We start from the raw sequence: 24,429 nt of genomic DNA on the forward strand, positions 1-24,429 counted from the left end.
TTATCTTAAAGTATGGATTGTGATAATTTGGGATGCTGTATGGTAAGACTTATCCTTGAAATTCCTGATACTGCATTGCAGAGATGAAAAATCAACTGGTGAATGCATGTATTTTCATCCACGAAGAAACCTTTCCTATATACACTGTACTTATTTCAGCTCTTTCCAATAATAAGAGAACATACAGGTAACTCATTGGAGCAAGAAACTAGGCATATGTCTGGCACTCAGAATTGATGCTTGGGTCATGGTTGGAATGATCTTGAGTCACATCCCTAGAGGTCAAGGCTATGTCAGTTGTCCACCTATTTTATAGTACTTGGCATATGTATACAGCAGTAGTGGATAAATACTAGGTAAGAAGAGATCTGATGAAGAATCTTTACATTATAAGTCAACAAAAGTCATTGCTGACAGGGGTTTGAAAGGGATTTTTATTGCTCTTAGACATGTCTGGTCAGAGCAAAATGTATTTATTCAGATCTCATTATGTGCATTGGTATGGATCATGGGAAATAGAGCAGAAAAACATGGAGTAGATTTTCTTCGATAGCTTAACATTTGGGGAGACAAAACTCAACCAAATAGGCATTAAGTATGTATAATTCTAGGTATAGGATTGTTTTAGTAGACAGATGGGGTCGCATGTATTCTGAGAGGGGAGAGCAGTACTGGCTCAGTATTTTGGGAAGCTTAAATGGAGTAGGCTGGCCTTCAGAAGGCCCTTGAATGATGACAGTTTTTAAAGTGATGGAATATCCTTAAGACCAGAGATTTTAAAAGTAAAGGTGCTCTGATCCCATGCATGACGGTTAAGACTCTTTCTGTATTTGCTCCACATTTTATTTATATTCTAAACTTTCCCTTATTTTCCCTGAAACTCCTCTTTGAACTTCTTCCATCCTCAGGAGTTAATTCAGTAGTCTCTAATCTGCATTTCCCCCTAGCTGCCCTTTTCTTGATAAAGGATTTAATATGTGTCCCACCATAACCTGTCTCTACACAGTTTTGCAAAGTTTCCAGCAAATACCTGTTCATGTAACAGCTACTCCTAAGGGGGTAAATCTCCCCCCCACCATTCTGTCTTTATTTTTGCACTTGTATATGTGTCTCCCTTTCTCCACTTCTCATATTATGCACCCTTGGTGTTTTAGACAGTTTGTATCCCATAAAACACCCAACATAGTGTTATGCTTATGATAGCAGTAGAGAAAATGTTGTTGGACTACATTTCCAGCTCTTGATCTTTCTATAAATAACAGAAAAGTTACACATAATGCTCTGTGAATGAAAATGGTAAAAGCAAATGTCATCTTCCTCAGGACTGAGCAGATAACTGTGAGTAGAATGGAGCCCCTTGAAGATCAGGTCTGTCTGGTCCATCACTGCCCTCCCCATGATTTTTGCAAAGCTGGGTAGAGTAGGTGCTGAAAATGTTTGATAAATGAATGTACATGGGTGGCCATGATGCTATCTGTGTATTTTATGGAGCTCACAAGTGTGTCATCATTGTACCTGTCAGCACTGGGTTTGCCATGTTCCCACAGGTGGCTCTACTGAGATCGGTCACCAGTTACCCAGATAGAGGGTACACCACTAAGACCCAAGTCTCTGTCCCCTATTCTCCTGGAGACAGTTTTCATTGACGAAACTATAAAAGGGTAAGAAGCTACCATGGGATTAGACAGACATAAACTTTATGCCAGATCTTTATTCTCCTAGTCAAAAGAGCATGTTCTACTTGCAATGAGGATATATAACAAAACCCAGAATCATTTTCTTTTTTCTCTTTCTCTCTTTTGTTTTAATTTTTTTTAGTTTCAGGTGTACAAAACAATGTAATAGCTAGACATTTCACCCCTCACAAAGTGACAATCCCCCTTCCCCAATCTATTGCCCCTCTGATATCTTATATATCTATTACAATTCCATTGACTCTATTCCCTATGCTGTGCTCCATATCCCGTGATTATATCTATCTATCTATCTATCTATCTATCTATCTATCTATCTATCTATCTATCTATCTAGATATATCGATATAGATATACCTACATCTATCTATATCTATCTATCTATCTATCTATCTATCTATCTATCTATCATCTATAGATATAGATATAGATATAGATACAGATATAGATATAGATATAGATATAGATATAGATATAGATATAGATATAGATATAATTATAATTGACACACAACATTATTCAGCTTCAGCTTCAGGTGTACAACACAGTGGTCAGGCATCTACACCATCCATGAAATAAAACCCAGAAACTTTAACTTGTGACTTAAGTCAAAATGACTGAGATTTTTGTGATACCTTTATTATAAAAAAGTATCATGTCCCTTTTACAAGCTAGGAAAAATATTGCAATGGCTTCAGTAATCAGATTAAAGCGTGAATATTCTGCAGCTACAAAGAATATATTTTCTGTATGACTTGTGGGTCTTCCCTGTTATAGAGTCTGGAGAGGCATGCAGACCATTTTTTTCTGGGCATATGCACTTTTAACGACACAGATGCCCTGATTGTAGAGAGACATGGCACTAAGGTGCTTCCTGGAAAATCCAAACAAATAGAAATACAGTTTTTAAGTTTCTAAATGATAATGCAAGTGGAGATGACAAATATCATTTAGACCAGAGTTATCCCCATACAGAGGGAGAATTCTAGAGAAATCTAATGCTCAATGAATCATAATCATAATGATCAGAACTGTAATCACATTAAGCAGAGTATTTAATTGTGAAAGCCCAGTTCAGCTGTATCTGTTGAGAACTCTGAAGAGCTTTAAAAAGTATGTAAGTTCTTCTCCCTATTTATTTTGTGGATGTGCCTTGGCATTTTTATGCACAGGCCTTGTGCCATATCTCATCATGTTGATGAAGCAAGATTCCTCCCTCAGACTTGTAGATACCCTTGACATCTCACAAAAGAACAGACGATGTAGCCGAATAAGCAGGTGCCAGCATTCGGCCTGGTTTTGTTACACTGAACCCACATAAGGAATTCCATTCAATGGTGAGGATATCTCTGACTAGTTCAAAGTGATTCATTAACACAAAGAAATAGCAGAGTGGGAATAGTTCTCAGAGCCTTTGGCAAGCATGTTAAAGCAGACCCATGACAGATGAACTCAATGAACTAACAGCTTAAATAGCCGTTGGGAACTGGGAGTGCTGAGAAATGAATGTGCTGACCTTACAATAGTGAGCAAAACTTCATGACTAGAAAACACAAACTTTCGGGTCCTTGTGGGAAAATGTATCCCATTATGTAGTGTTTAAGGGGAGAAAAAGGGGACTATGCAGTTATACGTGCCATTAGTTAAACTTAGCATAGAGTGGCCATGGATGTCTACCTTATTGCCTGATTAACATATTGGGTTAAGAGCGTTAGATATTTACCAATTGTTTTTGCCTCAGAAACTATAAGGGAAATGGCCCCTCAGCAGTGCATCTATAATTCATGGACCAAAACAGAAGTTGTTCATGTAGCCTTACACCGCTCTGCTTTCCCCTCATTCAAATGGGAGCCAGCCATGCAAAAAGAAGGTCTTGCCATGCTGCGCAATTCCATTTTTGTTTGTGTTGTTTTCAAGATGCTTTGGATGTCCTGAGGCAAGTGTAATGGGAGAGAGTGGGATATGTAGGTCAAATGAAAGGAAGTTTATTTTAGCAGGTCTTTCAAAAACTTTCAAGTATCTAATTAGAAAAAAAAAAAAAAAAAATTGTAAGGCTGGAATCTGTAAAGATGCCTCATAAGAACCACCGTTAGATTAAATTGTAAATACATATGTGTATTTTATCTCTTTGATATGTCATGATTTTTTAGTATAGCTATTGCATTACCCTTTATGGTATTTTTCCCCCCAAGTGTTTGTATTAGCATCCAATTTTATAACCTGCTGTACAAAAAGTGGGTTGTTTCTATAATTTTTTCTAATATTTTGGAAAATACGTACATTATTGATTTTTAAAAAGTAATATATTTATTTTGAAATTTTGAATTAAAATCTCTGTTTAGCATTTTTCTTAATTAAATGACAAGCTACACATTTTGAAATTTTTCTTACAAAACATTACAATTTTAGCACACCATTAATAGGAATTAAGTGAACAAATGAAAATATCTTTTACATCTTATGGAATTTCTATTATCAACTGCAGAGTACTAAAGTGGGGATTATAAGTCACTCATGAGGACTGTGTCACTAACCAGTGTCACAATTAGATAGCAGCTTAGAATTATTCTTTCCTAAGCCCCTGCCTGCCAATCTCACTAGGTAATTAAGGGGTAACCACATCCCTAGCCAGGGTTGGGGGTGATGTGGGTAGATGGGTGATTGGAGACTTGAATCCAACATAGGAGTAAGTGGTGGAGCCTGGCATCAAACACTGACTAGCACTAAGCTTTACTCATGCTCCCTTCTGAATTCATTTTGGGGTCATTAGTTTGGAAAGATAACAACTATCACTTCCCAAAACTTAAATTAAATCCTGAAATACATGCAAATTGAAAGCAGCCTGTTTTTAATATTATGTCTCAACTTTCAGTCTGTTGAGCCTGTCCATGTCTAGGTCAGCAATAGGACTGTAGAAAAGATAAACATTATATGTGGTTTATTTTTGCCATGTATGCTGTAAGACAACATGGAATTAGTTATGTACATACATTAAAAAGACTCTATTCAACCTCCGGTGATTGTTAGGTGTGTAACTTTGCCTCCCATGTTATATGATTCTTTGTTCATAGCAGTTTCCAGCCCCATCAGCCAGGTCTTGCCTCATTTTCTTTCAATGAGATTATTTCTTCGTAAGTATGTTTGCAAAACTGCAGTCTAAACCTGCATTTCAGGATGATCACACCACCTAATATCCATCTGACTTGACTGCATATACTGACCGAGTCTCAAACCCTCACTTTACCCCCGCCACATTTAAAATCCCCCTCAGTCTGTTTCCATCAGCCTGTAAGCAAAGTAAAGACATAGGTCCAAGAGATGTTCAAACAGACCAAAGGCTCCTGATTGACCACATGGAATTGGGTACACATTCAAAGGTGTCTCTGTCTCTGCCCAGGATGGTTAAATGTGGGTAAATTGGCACATCTGCAAGCCAGCTGTTGCCTTAAGCTCAATTCCATCTGATGTAGGAATCCCAGGAGGTCAAAGAGAAGAGCTTTTCAGTTCTCTGCTGTGCCGACATATGGTGGTGCAGGTGGATCCTTGCCCAGTCCAAGTGTCAGAATGCAGAGAAGGAAGGGTGGCCATATTGACCCTTCTTCCTATTGTTTTCATCTGCATTATGTATTTATACAGTTGCGTGTATTAGTTAAGACAAGTACCCTAGAAACTGGAAGACTTTGTTCTTTTTCTAACCAGTTTAAAATGACCAGATGGAACTAGACAATATTTCTAGATTCTTTGTTTATTTTTTCATTTATATTTATAAATGTGTAATGATTCATGAAACAAGAGGATGGTGGGAATCATTTTAAGTTTGCAGAAGACTTGGCCAATTGTATTTGCTTAAAGAGATGAGAGGAATTCAAAGTTAGATTATTCGTTTTGAGGATGGAGGTCACCTTTGACTTCTATTCTGCTGTGACCCCTGGAGAAAGCATCAATCAAAATGGGAGCTGATGGTGACATGGAAAAACAGAAAAGAATTAAAGTCAAAGTGAAACTTAGATGAAATATGTGGGAGTTAGCAAAAAATATTAAGGGTATTAATAATAATTTAAGTGTTTCTTTAGGAGGGTCAAGTATAATATGAAAGAAGCAAAGACAAATTTCTTTTGCAAGACAAGCAATCAGAAAACATGAGTAAATCAGGCACTAATGAGCAGATTGAGAATCCCTTTGGGGATTTTTAATTTAAGAGTTTCCTCTAAAGTCAACTCCAGTTTCTTGTATAAAATCCTTGAACAGACATGTGCAAGAAACAAGCTGTACAGTTGCCTGCTCTAACTTCCATTTTCAATCATGCTTTCAGAAGAACCCAATCAGGAATTCTACCTATAAGGAAGGAAGTAGTAGTGCCTCTTTCCCAAAGACTATGTTTCCTCTTTCTGGGCCTTTCCTCTATTTTAATTTCTTCCTTTGCCTATTTGCTCACCACCACTCTGAGTCTTTTCTACAAAAAAGGAAAAGGTTATAATCAATTCAATTGCCCTATGGAATTTATGACTCTCTTTTCTTCCAGGGAAAATTGTGTTATCCCTGTATGCCTGGAAATACCTTTAGTCTTATAAAAAAAAAAAAAAAAAAAAAAAAAAAAAAATCTGGGCAACCATTGTATAGCCAACAAATATAGCAGAATTTTAGATGTGTTGGTGGCCTATTTGGGGGCTTGTGACATGTGTGGAATCACTCCACATATCACCCCTCTACTTTGTTTAAGATAAGGCCAGCCATGTGTCTGTATTGGTCTTTGGGCATCTCATTTAAAGGGGGGGGGGTCTCATCATCTATCCTTTGGCCTATGTCATAGTTGTGGTACAGACACAAACAGGAATTCAGAGAAGAGTTTGCAAAAGGACGGAAAAGTTTTCCATTACGTTTTTACTAAAGCCATTTCTCTCTTAAAGAAGTCTTGTTACACCAAAATGATATTTGCTAGATTCTTTGGGGAGTGGTAAACAACTTGAATTATCGATATGCTCTCCAGTTTGCTTGATAAAACCAAGGGGCTATTCTCTCATTAATGAAAATCGTAAAACTATACAAACTTATGTCCCTGTGGGTATATATGATCTGCTTCTCTCGTATTCCTTATTCCCTCCCTGATTCTACAAGACTAGTTATGGATAATCAAACAGCTTCCTCATTTTAATTTTCCTCCAGATAATAGTTTGCTTTCTTAATTAATGCTGTGAAAACACACATTATGATCTTTACCTGAAACATGTTTTGATTAACACCGGTACCTATGGTTTCGGTTGACTAAAGTACTCTTTTCCCCTGCAGAGAGGCTGTGCTCTCTTAAGTAGCTGTTTCATTTCACCCCAGAGGTTGCTGCATTTTGCTAACTGTAAAAATAATGCTTATTTATGACAGAGTTTTTTAAAGTTCTTCCTATCAAATGAAAAACAGAAAAGTCTCTAAGACAAACATCTCTCTCTCATTCTTGCCTTTTCCTTTGCTCTCTTATTTTGTCTCCTTCTCCACACAATCTCAGTATCTATACAGCTTCACATAATATAATTCCTATGAGCATTCTTGAAAAAACACTTATAATAATAATGATAATAACAGTAGTGACAATTTATTGAGCAATTCCTATGTATTTGGCTTTATTGTAGAGTTTCTGAGTTCTATTAGCTCACTTGTTTCCACAAGAATCCTTTGAAGTAGGAAGTATTATTCCCCTTACACAGAGGAAACCAGCTGACGTTCAGAGTGGTTGCACAGTGAGTGGAGGAACAGCTGTACCATGCCTGCTCTGAACCTGTGCATTCTCAGAGTTGAAATTAAGCATTCTAACTCTGCATGACTACTGTTTTCTTGAAATGAGAGACACTGAGAGACACTAACAAATCTCCATATGGCTGAGTTTTTGTTCTAAAGGGTAATTCTGATCATGATTCTCTTCCAGCTTAAAATTATTCACTTCATCCCTATTTCCCTCAAAATAAAGTCCAGGTTCTTTATCATGGTGTTCCCAACCTTCATGATTTGGCTTTTGCTTACATCTTGGATTCCATCTATCCCTCATGCCTACCCTCCTCTTTAATGCAGCCTTACTGCCAAGGATTTGCATATTTCCTTTTGTCTATTTGCAACTTGCTTCTTTCTCTATGTTGGCTGAATCCTACTCTACTTCAAGTCTCATTGTGGGCAATTCTACTTCTGGGTGGCCTTCGTGACAACCTCTGCCTCCCCTATTTTGTTCTCTCTTTGTGTTCTCACGGCACCCTGAGATTTCCTATCTCTTTATTTACCTACTGGCTTTTCCTCTCATCTACTAGATGGAACAATCCTTGAAATCCTTGAAGGCCGTGACAGCTTCTTCACCACTGCATTTCTACCCAGTGCCTGCACCAAATAACAATAAAACAATATGTACTCGACAAACTGAATAGAGAATCAAGGCTAACCTAAAATAACTCTGTGACAAAACTTTAAAGAATTAGTTTATGTTAATGCCTCTAACTTCAAACTCACTTATGGGGAAATGATTCCTATCTCCTTTCAGATCAGTATGCAATGGGTGGTTTAGGGATGAGAAAAAAAATGAGTTGGGTTAATTTGTCTAGAACTATTGCGAAGGACTTTTCCTTTTTCAAGGGAATGCGCGGCTGGATCTGTGAATGACCTCCAAAAGAATAAGCTCAATTAAAGTGTGTGTGTGTGTGTGTGTGTGTTTGTGTGTATGTATGTGTTTAATTAATTGATTAGTTAATTAGTTTGCCTAAGCAAATTCAAGTTGGGTTTCTATCACTCCTACTAAAATAATCCTAATACCCTGTCTCGGTTTATATTCTCATAAACCACATCTATGCTTCATTCTTGTCAGTTCTTAAACGTTTGCCTGAGTTATTCTGAAAAGCAGAGGTCATCATGCTTGCTTTCCTCACCACCCTTCACTGAGTGCTGTAGTATTGAACCAAGCCCTGATCTGCCTCCACATTCTTATTTACAAACCCATCCATGGGTCACAGCTCTAACTCTTAAACTTGATATTCCCTCTGCATAAAGTGATGTTTCACTCTTCTAGGGCTTGGCAAATGCATTTCTCTGTCTGAATATCATTCTCACCTAACTTTATCAGTGAAGTTTTTACATTAAATCATCAAATATTGTCATCTTCTGTCAGGTAAAATGTAAACCTGCTGCTTTTGACACCTGTTGCACTCCATTGTAATTGTTTAATTTTGTGACTATCACTGAAAGGAACATTTGATTCTTAGAGTCAGTTTTGGTGTCTTATTCATCTTTGTAGATATATTTTGAAATACAGTAAATGCTCAATAAGTGTTCATAGAATGGAAACATAAATGGAATCGAGTTAGGTGGTGCTCTTTGTATTTTTTTGTCAGTATAAGGTAGGAGTTGGCAATTTTTTTTCTGTAAAGGATTAGATACTAAGTATTTCTGGCTTACAGGCTATGCCATCTCTGTCACAACTGCTCAACTCTGCATTGTAGAGCAGAGCAACCATAGACAATACAAAACCAAATGGGCGTGGTGGTATTCAAAAAGATTTCATTTACAAAATCAGGAGGCAGCCCAGCTTGTCCCTGGCCCTTGGTTTGCCAACTACTGGTATGAAGGCTAGAGACAGATCGTAGTTCTTAAACTGACTATGGATAGTTGTTGAACAGGAGTCCCTGCATGAAATAGAGCGGGAGGTGCATAGATTTTGGATTAATCATTTTGAAGTCCACGTCCTTTATGTAAAAAACCTCTGATGTGCAACTTCTTTGATAAAGCATTTCTTTCCATATGTTTCAATAACTCTTTTAATGATATTAAATCCATCTAGACACATAATCAATAAGTGCTGATTGAAAACCTAATCATACTTTACTTGAAGACATTTCAAATAAGATGTTCAGATTTAACACTGAGTCTGTTCTCTGTCACTAGAAAAGGTATTTTGCTGTATCAGTGGATATGGACGTTTCTTCTTGAGAAATACAGAACTTCTTTTATTTTTCCCTTAGTCTTTCATGAAATGCTGTTTTTCAAACAATTTTATTCTTTGAACTGTTTCTAGAAACCCAAAATCAAATGAGAGTTCTCCAACCTAAAATCAATCCAATGACATCATTTTTAGAAAGATCTCCGTTTTGCACATCACATGAGAAGGGCTGACCATTGTAATTTTACTATTATTTTTAAATCATTCGATTGTAGAATATTTCATGGTTTTTACATTGTGAGTTTCCTCTAAGCACTGAGCCAGCACAGTTGGAAGCAGTGGGCTTTCAAAGAGATGGCAAAACTCAAATTAGATGACTATACATGAGCAAGCATATGGAAATCATTTAATTATTTGGAGGTCATTTTTTGGATAGCGTTTGCTGGGCCCAGCTGGAGCTTAATGCAAAAGCCCCAAAGCAGTACTCTCAATCCCCTTCAGTGCATTTGCCCCAAAATCCACATAAATCTATGAGTGCATTCTAATTAGGTTAAGCTTTTGACTTGATTTGCCCAAACCAATGAAGAGACTTCAATGCAGATATGATATTGTCATTTCTGCATTCTGTTTCCTGTGTTTTTCCTGTTTGTTTTTTTTAATGCCAAATGACACATTTTATGTTTTTTGTTTTGTTTTATTTCTGTTTGTTCAGCTTGTTAGACACATGCCTTCATTTTGGATATGATGATTTTATAAAGATACCACCATATTTAAATAATCTTTTGTATGAATACTATATAATCATAAATACAATATCATAAACTGTCTTAACAAAAAGCTTCGGGAACATATCGTTTCACTGGTGAATTATATCAAACCTATTAAAAAGAAACATCATATAAAAGTTACACAAACTCTATCAGAAAATAGGAGAGAGGGATGGTTCTCTAATTTTTTTATGAGGCCCAAACAACTCATCCTAAAACCTTGATAAGCTACTACAAGAAAAGAAAATTATAAACGAGTATCCCTCATAAACATAGACACAGAAATATTATTAAAATTTTAGCCAATCAAATCCAGTAAAATGAAAGCTATATTATGACCAAGTAAAGTTTATCCTACTTTATTTAACATTTGAAAATCAATCAATATAATTCACCAAATTAATACAACATGAAGAAAAACATTACAAATTTAAGAAACACATTTGATAAAATCCAAGAGCTATTATTTATTATTTTTCATGTTACATAGAAATATATTTTGTATTTATACTTAAATATATAAAATATTATATATATTTTTTATGTTGATATTATATATTATTATTGTATTCAGGTTTATTAATTTTATTAGCCTTTTCAGAAGCAATGGACTTTTTAAATTTTATTTTGAATTTTTTTCTATTTCACTGATCAACGCTTTATTTTCTTCCTTCTACCTATTTTGAATAAAATGTTCTCTTTATTTTCTACCTCCTTGAGGTAGGAATCTTGAACAATAAATTTAAACAATCTTCTTTAAGTCTTTTAAACACATTTTTATTAACTTTTGCGTTATATGAAGGATCAGTAAAAGTTTTCCTTAAAGATTCAGATTATAAATGTTTTAGGCTTTGTAACCCTTCCTGTCTTTGTTACCACTAATCAACTCTGCTGTAATAGTGCAAAAATAGCCATAGACAATACATAAATGAATAATGTGGCTGTTTACCAATAAAACTTTATTTACAAAAATAGGTAGCTGACTGGTTATGGCTTTCAGGCTGTACATTGCCTCTGCCTTTATATGCACCTCACAAATTGTGATATGCTGTATTTGAATTAAACTTCATTATCACATATGATTTCTTCTTTGTCAATGGGCTATATCTAAGTGGCTGTTTAATTTCCAAATATTTCAGACTTTTCTATCTTGTAAATTGATTTCTAATTTAATTCCTCTGCGATAGGAGAGGACAGTCTGTAAATTTTAATATTTTGAAGTGTATAGAAATTTTTGTGTACTGCAGAAACATATAATCTATCTTGGTGAGCATCCCACATACAATTTGAAAAGGACATGTATTCTGCAGTTATTGAATATTTTATAAATATCAAATATTGCAAGTTATTTGGCAGTGATATTCAAATTCAAATATATAACTTTCACTTCTGTATGTATGCTTTTGTCTATGTGTTACCTCAGTTACTGACAGAGTGTTAATATCTCCAACTGTGACTGCAGATTTGTGCTTATCTCCCTTTTGTACTGTCAATTTTGTTATATGGATTTTGATGTATATACATTTAGATTTGTCAGGTCTTCCTAAATATGCTTTTTTATGGAGGGGGAAAATCATTTCACATGTTTGGACTCTCTTATCAAAACTCTGCCAGTTCAACCTTCCTGTTGTGTAGGAACTTATAAAATATAGTCATACTAACTGGAAAAACCATGGATTAATGATCTACATGTCATTTCATCATATTTACATCATCCTCTAAACTCAAAATGTCGGATGCATGTCTGTGCCCAGATTCTAATATCTAGCAGCTAAAACGTCAGTGCCCATGTAGAAACAGCAAAAAGAGGAAGCTCTCCGGAAGAGAGTGATAGTCTGCTGAGAACCCCAATCCAGAAACCTGACTTTGCTAATATGTATGATAGTCATGTTAAATATATCATGTGTATTTAGAGTAACATATCTGCTCTTAAGTGACAACATAGTAGGACACTTACTTTTGCTTTCACAAACCTAGAAAGGAGCAAAGAGAGTCTACGTCATTTGGAAAAGAGACAATAAATTCAATTTAGATCAAAACTGAATTGGGATCAAAGACCAACAAGTGAAGGAAAGAAAAGCAGCCCATGACCCCTGGAGGGAGTTTAAGAGCGAAAATGTAACTGGGCAAATAACCTTTGTACACTATGTGACTGGGCATGAGCACAGGGCTAACATTAAAGTCTGCTAGGTGAATACCGTGTTTCCCCGAAAATAAGTCCTAGCCAGACCATCAGCTCTAAGGTGACTTTTGGAGCAAAAATTAATATAAGATCTGGTTTTATATTATAATATTATATTATATTATATTATATTATATTATATTATATTATATTATATTATATTATATTATATCCTGTCTTATATTAAAATAAGACTGGGTCTTATATTAATTTTTGCTCCAAAAGACACATTAGAGATGATGGTCTGGCTAGGTCTTATTTTCATGTAGCTCTGTGTATGAGGGAACAAAAGGACTGACCTAGTTAGGGTTTCTTAGGAGCAGGGTCAAGGCCCACTCAGGCTATCCCATGAAAGAAGTGATATATTGTTGGATGTCACTACAGAGCCATTGAGAATCTGAGGCTACATACAAGGACATAATTAGGTCCCATGACAAAGGGGCCAAGTGAAGTTTTGATACCATGACAAAGATGCGTGGTTGAAAATCCTTGAGGGCCATTGCAACTGAGAGTCTATAGACTAATTCAGCTATTCCTTATTTGTGGACTCTACATCCATCAGAAGTGGACAAAGGATTAGAGCAAAGGATATTTGAATCCATATACATACAATGTACTGTAGTCTAAAAAAAATCACAATATTTAACACATATATATTCTACTGGATGGAGAAATTAATGTCCCTGGGGAGCTTAGATTTTAGCACCTCTTCAAACCTGTATATTTTTGATTGTTCAATATCTACTTAGTGAAAGTGGGGCCTGGGGCCCTTGAAGAGAGTTATGAAATTACCACTTGAGGGTGCTATCTACTGTAAGCAGAGAAGTAGGACCGATTTACAATTCAATGAGAGTTTAAGATTTAACCTGAGTTAACTGACAAACTATTTTTACTTCTTTCCGTGGTATTTTAGTGGCCTTCTGGTCAGCTGCCTGGCCTGTCTCTTTAATCTGGCTTAGTGAGTATGAACCACCTTTTTTGTTTGCTTGTTTGCTTGCTCGCTTATACTGTTGTGACAGTGTTTAGTTGTTTTAAATGTTTTAAAGTATCAGTAAATTTGCAATAGCTTTTAGTCATTTTATCAAACACTGATAATCCATTAAATATATTTTAGAACTCTAAAAAATTATTTGGCATCTAAAAAGTGTCTTCATACATGGAAAATATTAAAACTACTGTATTGAACTATAAAGATACCAGCTGCAAAAACAAAATCTGTTTTTATTTTACTGTGGGTTGTATATTTTTTATTTATAAGCTCAATCTCATTTGTAAATGCAACCAGAGTGGCCTTTTTATTCAGAGATTATTTCATTTTATTCATTTACCCAAATACCCACTTTCTCTGTTACAGAAATTGCTTTTCAGTTGACATCCCTCTTTCCTCCTGAACCCTCCCATCTCCACTGAATAAACTAAGGCTATGTCATTTGTAGAAATGTCAGAATTTACATCATCACCTGTCTATATTTCCCTTTCGAAACAACTTCAAATCTCTGGCATTATAAGTCTTTCTGCTCAAGCAATTCGGAAAATTTTTATAGAGTTTTCCAGATGTATTTTTCTGAATGGAAACTTTGTTAAACCATAATCTGTCAGGACCTCAAAAAATCTTTGGTTGGTTGTTTTTCCTCTTCCTCTCTTTGCTCCAAATTGGAATTGAGTTCTATGTCAGCTCTGGAAAGACTTTTCCTCTCTTCTTTTCCTTCCTCAATGGACAGCTCTACAGTTTTAGAGTAATAAAACATCATTTAAATGAAATGTACAGGCAATAACTATTGAGCTCAATACCATTAAATATTTATCAATACAATAGTACAAGTTTGTGAAATAAACATTAGGTCCTGTAAATTTAATGGTTTCCTGTAAAAGGAAAAAAAAATCCTCTAAGCTTTTGCAACTCTGAGTACTAGACTTGACAAATAAATAGTTCATAGTGTGCCAAAATGGAATTGCCAAATGATTGACTACATCCTACACTGCACAAGGAAAAGGCCACTATTGTTTGTACAAGTGTGTTTCATCAATATTTGACTCTGGTAGATAAACAGTCTGAAGTTGGCATTTCTAAATTAACCTTTGTTTTCCACTAACTACAGATGAGGGAGGGTAGGTGCAGGGAAAAGAAGCTGAAGTATTTGTAAAAAGAGAAAAACCACGAACACTTGACCTGATGTATCCTGCTCTAATTTTAAAATGGCTGATTTAAATTTTGGGGGATTAGACACAATTTAGTGAATTTTTATTCTAGCATTGATACTAGAAAATCACCTACTGCTTGTTCTTGTTGTTGCTGTGGTTATTTTAAGGAAAGTATACCAAAAGTAAAAAGTTAAAGGAGTAGATGGTGGTTTTCAGGTACTAAAAGGCAGATTAAATTATTCTTTATGATCACACTGACATCATTGATGTTACTTTAGTAAACGGTATCTTTGGGACAGCTATATACATGTCATTAGCAAAAGCCATCTTACTTTGGATAATTTTTTTTCCATTTTTTTATTTGAATTGGGCATTCTGCAATCAATATATTCTATGATAGCTATATTGATCAATTCAAACACAGACACCTAATTGAGAACATCTTTTGAAATTTCAGAACATTCTAGAATAATGCACACACACACACACACAAACACACACACACACACACACACATACATATACACATGCCTACTTCAATTGACCTATTGGCCTCCTAAAGCAATAAATTACCTAGAGATTGAAGGTGATGAATATTAATATAATTGTGATACACAATTAAATGCCATTAATTGTTTGATTGTAGAAATAGCTATGTATTTAAGAAAGAAGAAATAAATATCTTGTTATAATAATGATGATTATGATAAAAGTAACATTTATACAATAAATTATAGTTTATAAACACATCTCATCTTTCAACTCCTTTGGATCATAGCTTTGTAAAGAAGGGAAAAGTGGGTTTAGCACACCGATTATACAGGTGAGAAACCTGTGACTCACAGAGTTGAAGTCACCACAGTTAAAAAAGACCAGTGCCCCAACTTAAAATCAGAGATATCTGTCAACTGATACTATGATACTTTTAGTCAGGAAATCACCTATTTTTTTTAAAGTAAGTTGTAGCAGAATATATATATATATGTGTATATATATATATATATATATATATATATATATATATATATATATGTATAATTTTGCCCAAATATGGTCATAATCCCAACATTTTAGTGTCTTTTTCCAGTAATTCTCTCAGAAGATGGTTTAAGGTTATAAAATCAAAGAGGAGATTATTCTGATTCAGGAGGTGGTTGGAAAAGCAAACTGCCATCATGACTTTTCTGAACCACAAAATTGATGTTACAAACAACACTTTGTTTAACACTGTTTTTTGTTTTTTGTTTGTTTGTTTTGTTTTTTGCATTCTGCATCTAATGAATAAGTGGTACCCCCACCTATGCAGTTGTGAAATATAAAAATCGGAAATCATTCTCCATTTTTGCCATATTTTCTTCCCCCCTCATCATATCAATCTCTTAACCCACTTATATCTACTAAATATAGTTTCCACCCAATCTCACCTACCCCGCAACTCCAACCAAACTGCAGGGGACTGGTATTAAATGTCTTACACAATAAGAAGGGTGAGAGGTGAAGGGAGCAGAGGGTGGAAACCACCATGATATTCTTCCATCACATTTGGAATCTATTACCCTGTGCTCCAACAAGTGCCTCAAGCTTACGCATGCCCACTTTTAGCTTCAGCCTTCTGTGGTCTTTATTCATTTCTCCTAGCCTTGAAAATGTGCCTTAGGAAGAATTTCAGCAGCAGCTTGGGGAGCCACATGCTATATGGAATTCTCACTAGCATCTTTCACAATTCATCCTGATATAGCTACTTCTTAGTCCATGTGCAATGCTGTTGTTATAATATCTGCAATTTGTCATAAAGTGCTTCTGCCATAGTACATGTATGCCAATAAGTTTGAAACAAAATCTTAAAATCTGGAGCCAGAGCCCTAACTCAGAATCTGTATCACAAGAACAGCAAATCTGACATTAGAAAGCCTATACTCCAGCTAGAGGACTATAAATCCATCTTTGTCCATATGCGTGGAGAATATCAGAAAAGGATTTCCATTCATTATTTTAATTGTTTGTTAATCAGTTTGATGAATGTTAGAAATGGGCTCTTATTGCAGAAATTAAAGTTATTCAAGATATGGGGACTGACTATATTTTAAAGGCTTCCCACACTTACATGGAAATGTAATTATAAGAAGTGAGTCAGAGGCCTTGATCTTTTATCTGTGGGGACACTGCTGAAGGCTAAATCCCCGGGCTATCTTGCTTCCAGCTATGGTATTGACTCTGTAGGACTCTGTGTCCCTCATGCTGGCACGTGGAGTAGTCCTACATCCGGAACCCTAGAGTTTACCTTGAATGAAGTTTCCTGCAAGGCAGGGAGGGCCTTGAATCAGCAAAATAGGTCATGTGAGCTGTTTTTTGGACTTACTTGTTAATACATATGCAATAAATAACTATCTGCGTGCATGGCAAAATTTGGTCTGGGACATGATTTCTTATAGCTTGGAAGAGAGGTTGTGGGATGAGTGGTTAACCTCACCACACAATTTTTTGGCAGGTACCATTTACAACCAAGGAAATCTCAAAGCTGTGCACGAGCAGTTCACGTCACCTTCCTCCATGCATGCTGATGAAATGCCTAGGTGGATATATTGATGATGTGTATTAGTGTTTCTTTCCAGGTACTGTATGAGGATTCAGAATTATCAGGATCACTTTTTGTTTCTTGAGAGTTAAAAAAGAAAACACCAGAAACATACTCCTTAGCTAAATTCAGTGTTGATTTTATTTATTAATAACAAATTTATTTTTTTATTAATAAACTATTAATTAAAAATTGCTTACTTTATATTTTCATAGGCAATACCTCATTTATATATGTTTTCTTCTGAAGATATTTTTGAGATCTATCTTTTATCTTTACATTTGATTATAGTGGTTCTATGGAATACTATCTGTTTTCACAGCCCCCCACTCCCCTTTTAGGGAACTAGCAGTTTAGTTTTTAAAATAAGGGTCCAAAATAATTTTCTTTCTTTATAATTCTATTTTGTGAAAACCTTTTATAGTACTCTGTAATTTTTCTCTTGAAAGTTATTTTATATCACAGAATTATTTTGTATAAAAGTAAAGGGTATATACATAAATAAGGATATATACATATATTTAAATATTTACATTATATGTAAATATACATACATACAAAAATATATAAAGACACACACATACACACACATACATAAATCTATTCTTTGTGTGTTTGTGTTTATATATGTGCATATCTTTCGATTTTTCGTTAGTAAACCATCTATTAGTAACTGGATATCACATTTGATAAGAACCATATGGGTATGAAAAGTTTGGCAGGTTAACAAATAAAGGACATCCACTGGATAGGGCATAGTCAACAGAGAACAATACAGTTTATTCTAAATGGATGCATCTTTCAATGAGGGAAAAAATAATGGAAGCATGATAGCACCAAGGCGTTATTGGAAAGTCCTGGAGAGTAAAAGGGGGATAGTTTGCTCACTGTGACAGATGATATGATCATACCCAACTTTATTTCCTTTCTGGCATCAGCATTATGGACCTGTGCTCTGTTGGAAATACCTAGACTGTGAAACAACCAGTCACAGAAGATCTGTAGACCATGTGTACAAAGGATATGTCTTTAGAGGGTTGACAATGGAAACTTGATCTGTGAATGTGCCTTTTAAATATTTTGAGGATTCAAAGAATAGACAACAGACATGGTAGCATCTATTTTCAGGCTAATCACCTGGGTAATTTTTTCTGTATGTTAGCATACTATTAATCCGCAGCGTACTAACATTTCACTCAAACATTGTCCACGTACTGAGTGGACCATTAGCTAAGTTCTTTATCTTATTGCACAGTTTTGACTACAGCAGTCCTTGCTTATCCTTAGGGGATATGTCCCAAGACCTACAGTGGATGCCTACAGTGGATAGTACAGAATCCTACATATACTATGTTTTCTTCCTATACATACATATCGATGATAAAGTCTAATTTATGAATTAGGCACAGTAAGAGATTGATAACAATAATAATAAAACAGAACATTTATAACAACATACTGTAATAAAAAGTTATGTGAATGTGGCATCTCTCAGCAAACCAGCACAGATTTCTTTTTCCTTTTTCACCATTTCACAGATGGGAACTTTGTTGTTAATGCAGAACTCAGGAAACTCAGCCTACAAGTTTTTTTCCCTTATTAAGTCAAGAACTTTCACCTTTTCACTTAGAGGAAGCACTTTAAGGCTTTTCTTTGGCACATCCGAATGGCCAGCATCACTGTCCTAGTGCTTTGCGGCCATTAATAAGTAAAACAGGGTTACTTGAACACCAACACTGCGATGCCAATCGATCTGAGAACCAAGAGGGCTACTAAGTGGCTAATGGGGAAGGTATGTAGCGTGGAGACACTGGACAAAGGAATGATGCACATCCTGGGCGGGATGGAATGGGATGGTGCAAGATTTTATCCCACTACTCAGAATGGCACTCAGTTTAAAACCTATGAATTGTTTATTTCTGGAATTTTTATCCTAGTAGTTTTGTATCACGGTTGACCACTGATAACCAAGACCGCAGAAAGCGAAATAGCAGATAAGAGAAGGCTACTGTGTACTAAGCTTCTGTGACCGAATCTTTGGAATGGTTCTGAGTCAGTGAGTTCCGTGCCTAGTGATAGCAAGAGAACAAAATCTGATCTATCATCGTTCTCACTGTCTTGTTTGGACTGAAAACTTCAGGGGCTACACTTTTAATCTAGTGTGTGTTCATAAAGTCATATACTTTGTCAATTTGTATATGAACCACCTGGGAAGCCTATTAAATATGCAGGTTCTTGGGCCTCACCCAAGGTCACTGAAATCTGAATGCCTGGGGCAGGGATCATGAATCTGAGTTTTAAATAAATAACTTATGTTAGTGATTCTCAATGAATGCTAAAATACTAGAAGTACTCTTAAACAACTGTCTTCCAACAAGTCTAGATGATTTATTTTTCTTATCTTAAAGTCTCTACATATTCCTTATAACATACACCTTTCCAAGAGGTCATTGGCAGGGTATGTGCCTCTACAGTAAGAGATGCAAAACTGCAACTTTTTGACAGGAGTCATTTCTAATTCTCACCTTTCTTTTCTTCCTCTTTAGGGTCCAACCACTTTGGTTCTCCCTTTGACTCTTTTTCTCCTCTCTTCTCCTCTCCTCTCTTCTACAGTTCATTCTCCATTTCTGATTTATTATCATAGACCTATTCCTTTCATCTCATCTTCTCTCAGGAAGAAGAGAGATAGTATATAGATTTTGCTGCATGTACTATATTCATTTTGATGGTGTAAATTTCTAGATTAGTGAAGAAGTCTGATCCATAAACAAGGAAGTGCAGTGTCTGGGGTCATACGATTCAGTGAAGTGTGTAATACAGGACCTATCATCTAATGGTTCAGGAGCTACAGGGAAGCTCTGGGTCTTCAATGAGGACTGCTGGTGATCCTGGTGCCCGGATCTGGATGGAAAAGGCAAGAATGGTGCCAAAATTCTAGCCTAAAAAATGGGCAAATAGGAGTGATGCATCTTGTCATTTTAGAATCTAGGACATAAGTTTGGGAATTAAATGACTTTCTCTAATCCCACTGATAAGTTTTTCCAATTCAACAAAGTTGGCTTATGAAATTGGAATGTTGGAATATGTAAAACACATATGCTGTCTGTGCTTCCTTATGTGGGCAGCCACTGGTTTGGTCTTTTGCTAACCTTCCAAAGTTCTATCAGAATTCCTCATGTAGCCAATAAAAAAAAAAAAAAATCAAAAAAATCCATTCCACCAAGCATTTCATGAGAAATGTGTTTTCTGAAAATTTCTTTGCAAAGAACAAGAGGGCTTATATTAAATGTTACACACGAAAAACCAATACAAAGCCCAGTTTGTCATTTCTGTTCTTTTCTAAATGTTTGCTTTGTTCTTCAGCCACCACGTCTTCTCTATAGACGCTTTCAGAACAACTTCCCTGTTTTCGCTCTCCTGTGATCTGGGTTCAGAATCAGGGATCTCCCTAATAGGTCTTCGTATATTTATTATTCCGTATTATTTATGTAACGAGTAATTTAAATCTGTGGCACTCTAACCCTTAAATGCATTTTCTCGTATTCAAAGCCCACCATCCCCTTTGTTATGATGATCCACCCTCCTTAGAAATTAAAGGCAGATTGCTAATATGTACCCTTTCTTTCTTGTCACAAATATTACACTTATTTTATATACTGTGTGCACCAAGAAAATGTATACAGATTTTAAGAGAGGAAAGCCATATTAAAATTGTAATATTCAATATATACCAGTAACAAAAGATGAATACAAGTCACATTTGACTTCTGCAATTACAAGAGGTGCTGAAAGTGGTTACCATTAGCATCCAGACACCTCTGATTACAGCGAACCACTGCTTGGGCAACGTTGACCAAAGTGTCCACTTTATACATTTTTTGGCACCTGTGGTATATATATGTAATATCTATGTATTGCTTTGTAACTGTTTGATGCCATTGCAAAGTCCTTAACCTCTCTGATCCTCAGGAATAATAACAGTACTTATCTCAAAAGGGAATCAAAGCTATATATATAGCGCCTGTCTTTAGAAGTATATGCGATTTTTATTTTTATGTATCACAAATATGATATCATTGGTGTTTACTAAACGAGTGTTTAAAAATAGAAGTCTCAAAAAATAAAAAATAAAAAAGTGATAGTTTAAAATCTAGCTTAGTACACAACTTAAAAGAAGCATTTAAAGAGAGCTATAGTATTTTTTTTTTTCTTCCTTTGTAGATTTGGCAAGATTCAAGTTTAGCTCTCTGACCTTACTTTGCACTGCACGAAGAAGTCTTATCTCCATCAGAATCTCGGCCGTCTCTCTTGTTGCACTTAGAGGGAATGATTATATGATCTCCTCTTTCACTTGGTAAGTGTCAAAATTTACATAGGAACACGAACAGGGAGCTGTCATTGCCTGGCTCTAGGCATCTTGCCAGGTTGTGAAGTTGAATATTCAGTTGGGTTTGTATCTCATCATTACAGCCATAGCCTTCCAGGAGGGACCAAAAGGGCCAGACAGCGATGAATTAATGAAGCTCTGTGGGAAGTCTAAATAGAGACAAAAGTTTTCATCTATATTTGTTTAAGAATGTTGAAGTAGAGCCTACTTTGCAAATGCCATGTCTAATTTAAGAGCAGGCCTGCAGTAGTAAATGCCCAATACCACCATGTCTCCACTGCCTGTTAAAACTGATACCAAGAGACATCATGCTGTGGAAACAATTATATCAACATAATTGGAAAATATTTTTTGGTGCATTTCTGCCTTAATTAAAGCTCATTTTACATCTTGGGGAAGGAAGTATTTTCTCAAAACTTTGGGGTATATTCAAATGTCTTTCAAAAATAAAGCCTGAATGAAACACACAAAGGAAGGCAGAACCGTTTAGGATCACAGAGAGTCCAATGGAGATTTTTGCATCATGATCCAGCTTTGAATTTCAGTTCTCTCACTTACTGGCTACATGACCTTGGGCAGATTGTTTCAAATCTGTAGGTCTAGGTTTCTTCCTCTGAAAATGTCATGAACAATCTGTACTTCTGAGTATTGTCGCAGGGAATGATAACTTACTCATGAAAATATCGTGAGAGGTATAAGGCAAGAGGTGCGATTCTGGGTAAGTAACATGGTAGCAAAACTGCTTTACATGAGGAAAGAAGAGAACAGTGTCCTTTGCCCCTGAAAATTGCATAACGAATAGAAAGGGTTTGAGAAGAGAAAGGGGAATGGGAGAGGAGTTATCAAAATAACACAGGCTGGACCCATGTAGGTTCATAGATCTCATGCAGTGAGTTATAGGACTTGTAAAACTACTAAGACACTAAATAACAGTAACATCTAATATACTCTTATTTTATAGCTACACTTTGGTGTTGATGTAATCCCTCCCATTATTCTGGAATTCTCAGTCATATCTACATCAGTGATTATGGGAGTGGTTTACTGTTGGTGGTGTCTGTGGTAGAAACTTGGGGGTGGGGAGATTTAGCCGTGTTTCTACATGATACAGAAAGAATATTGTTAGTCACAGAAGTGACAGAATATAAGCTCCCCAGAAAAATCACAAATATCTTGGAGAGATGAGGTTTCCTGTTGGGTATGGATGGGGGATTTGAGATGAAGATCGTTTGACTTGGGAAACCCATCGGATATCTGGGTCACAGACATGCAGCAATCACTGCCCAGGCTGGCCTACATATATATTCAATGCATTTTCATTATAGTTGGTAAACCAATGAGGATAGCTCAAAACAATAATATTTTGACTAAGTAATATTTTACCTTTATACAGTCACCTTACTTTTTTTATAATCTCCTTGACTCATAGATAGGAGCGATTCTCTAGGAATGAGGTTATGCCCATCTTAAATGTATAACTGTGTTCACAAAGAATAGTAAAGTGCTTGGTGTATAGTTGCAATCAACAAATATTTGTTGAATGAATCAGTGGGTTTGATTTTCACAAGAATAGAGAGGAGGGATACTGTTTCCTTTTACTTGTGGGCAAACCGTAGATCAGAAGGACGTGCCCACAGTCACATAACTGGTAAGTGACAGAGTCATGACCTAGACCTAGGTCTTCTCCAAGTTTAGAATTCTTCTCATTATGCTTTGTTTCACTACAAGCTTTTCAAACAGATAAGGCAAAAAGCAGAATTTAAAATTTCTGAGATAATTACCTTAATTTTATGGAAAATTAGATAACTCCCTCTTCCTGATGGTTATTACTCTAAAAGGAGATTGAATGTTTAATGATAGAGTTTATAAATTTGTTTCCCTTGGTGCTGGGTTTGGCCATTATTTCTCAAAATGAAAGTGCCTAACTTTTAATTTGTCAGGCTATTTTTAGCTAAGAACAAATGAATGTTCTTTGTATATGATGTAATGAATTCATGACCTTGAGATGCATTCTAGTATGGTGAAATCCTGTCCCCTAAATCCATACTCTTGATTGTTAGATGCAGTTAGCCCAGATGTGGCCTTTAAGTCTTACGAGAAGCACTTTGGCCATAGAAAATGGAGAAGGGCAGTGCCAGGGGCTCTTAAAAGTAGAACACTAACCAAGTTCATGGAAACCTATCATTACTTTCCTCTTTACTCTTTTCTGGCTTTGTCCTCAAGCTCTGCTCTAATCTCAGATGATTGCTTGAAAGTCAGTTGTTAACTTTACCCTTTCACAGACTTATCATCCTTGCTATTCACTAAATGCATGATTTTGGCCATGTACTCCTAACCACATATTACACCTTGGTGAATGTATCGGTTTCAGAGCTTTGTGGCTAAAAATGGTAGAAAACAAAAATGGAGTGGTTTAAAAACACACAGGTTTATTTATTTCACATAACAAGAAATCCAGAGGAAGCCACTCCAGAGCTGGGAGTGCTGCTCAGAAATGTTCTTATTGACCTGTTTCTCTCTTTCTGCCTCAACCCAGTTGCTTTTCCCCACCTAGCTTAAAGATGGCAGATGCACCTTCAGACGTCTGATGTGAATTTCATAGGGAAATCTTGCTCTTTCATTCACAGAGACCTTAATCTACGTATTTTTGATTAGATATGTGTCAAATGGTTACCACTAACTGAAGGTAGCTAGTGAAAAACGGTTTGTGGTAAGAGTTGGATTAGAAAACCAAGAGTTTCTACCTAAATGACCTACTTACAGTTCACCTCAAAATTCT

The 24,429-nt window shown here is 35.8% G+C and overlaps 1 long non-coding RNA gene across 1 annotated transcript in view; it reads left to right on the top strand.

Moving 5' to 3' along the window:
• Positions 1-24,429, top strand: part of LOC141570517 (uncharacterized) — an 861,799-nt gene that overhangs the window by 69,367 nt on the left and 768,003 nt on the right. The window contains exon 2 of the long non-coding RNA XR_012494572.2: positions 21,485-21,617. This is a non-coding gene — a long non-coding RNA (uncharacterized LOC141570517). The remainder of the gene's footprint in view (positions 1-21,484; positions 21,618-24,429) is intronic.

Source organism: Rhinolophus sinicus, chromosome 3, assembly GCF_057876585.1.
Source record: "Rhinolophus sinicus isolate RSI-liver-muscle chromosome 3, RSI-T2T, whole genome shotgun sequence".
Taxonomy (NCBI): domain Eukaryota; kingdom Metazoa; phylum Chordata; class Mammalia; order Chiroptera; family Rhinolophidae; genus Rhinolophus; species Rhinolophus sinicus.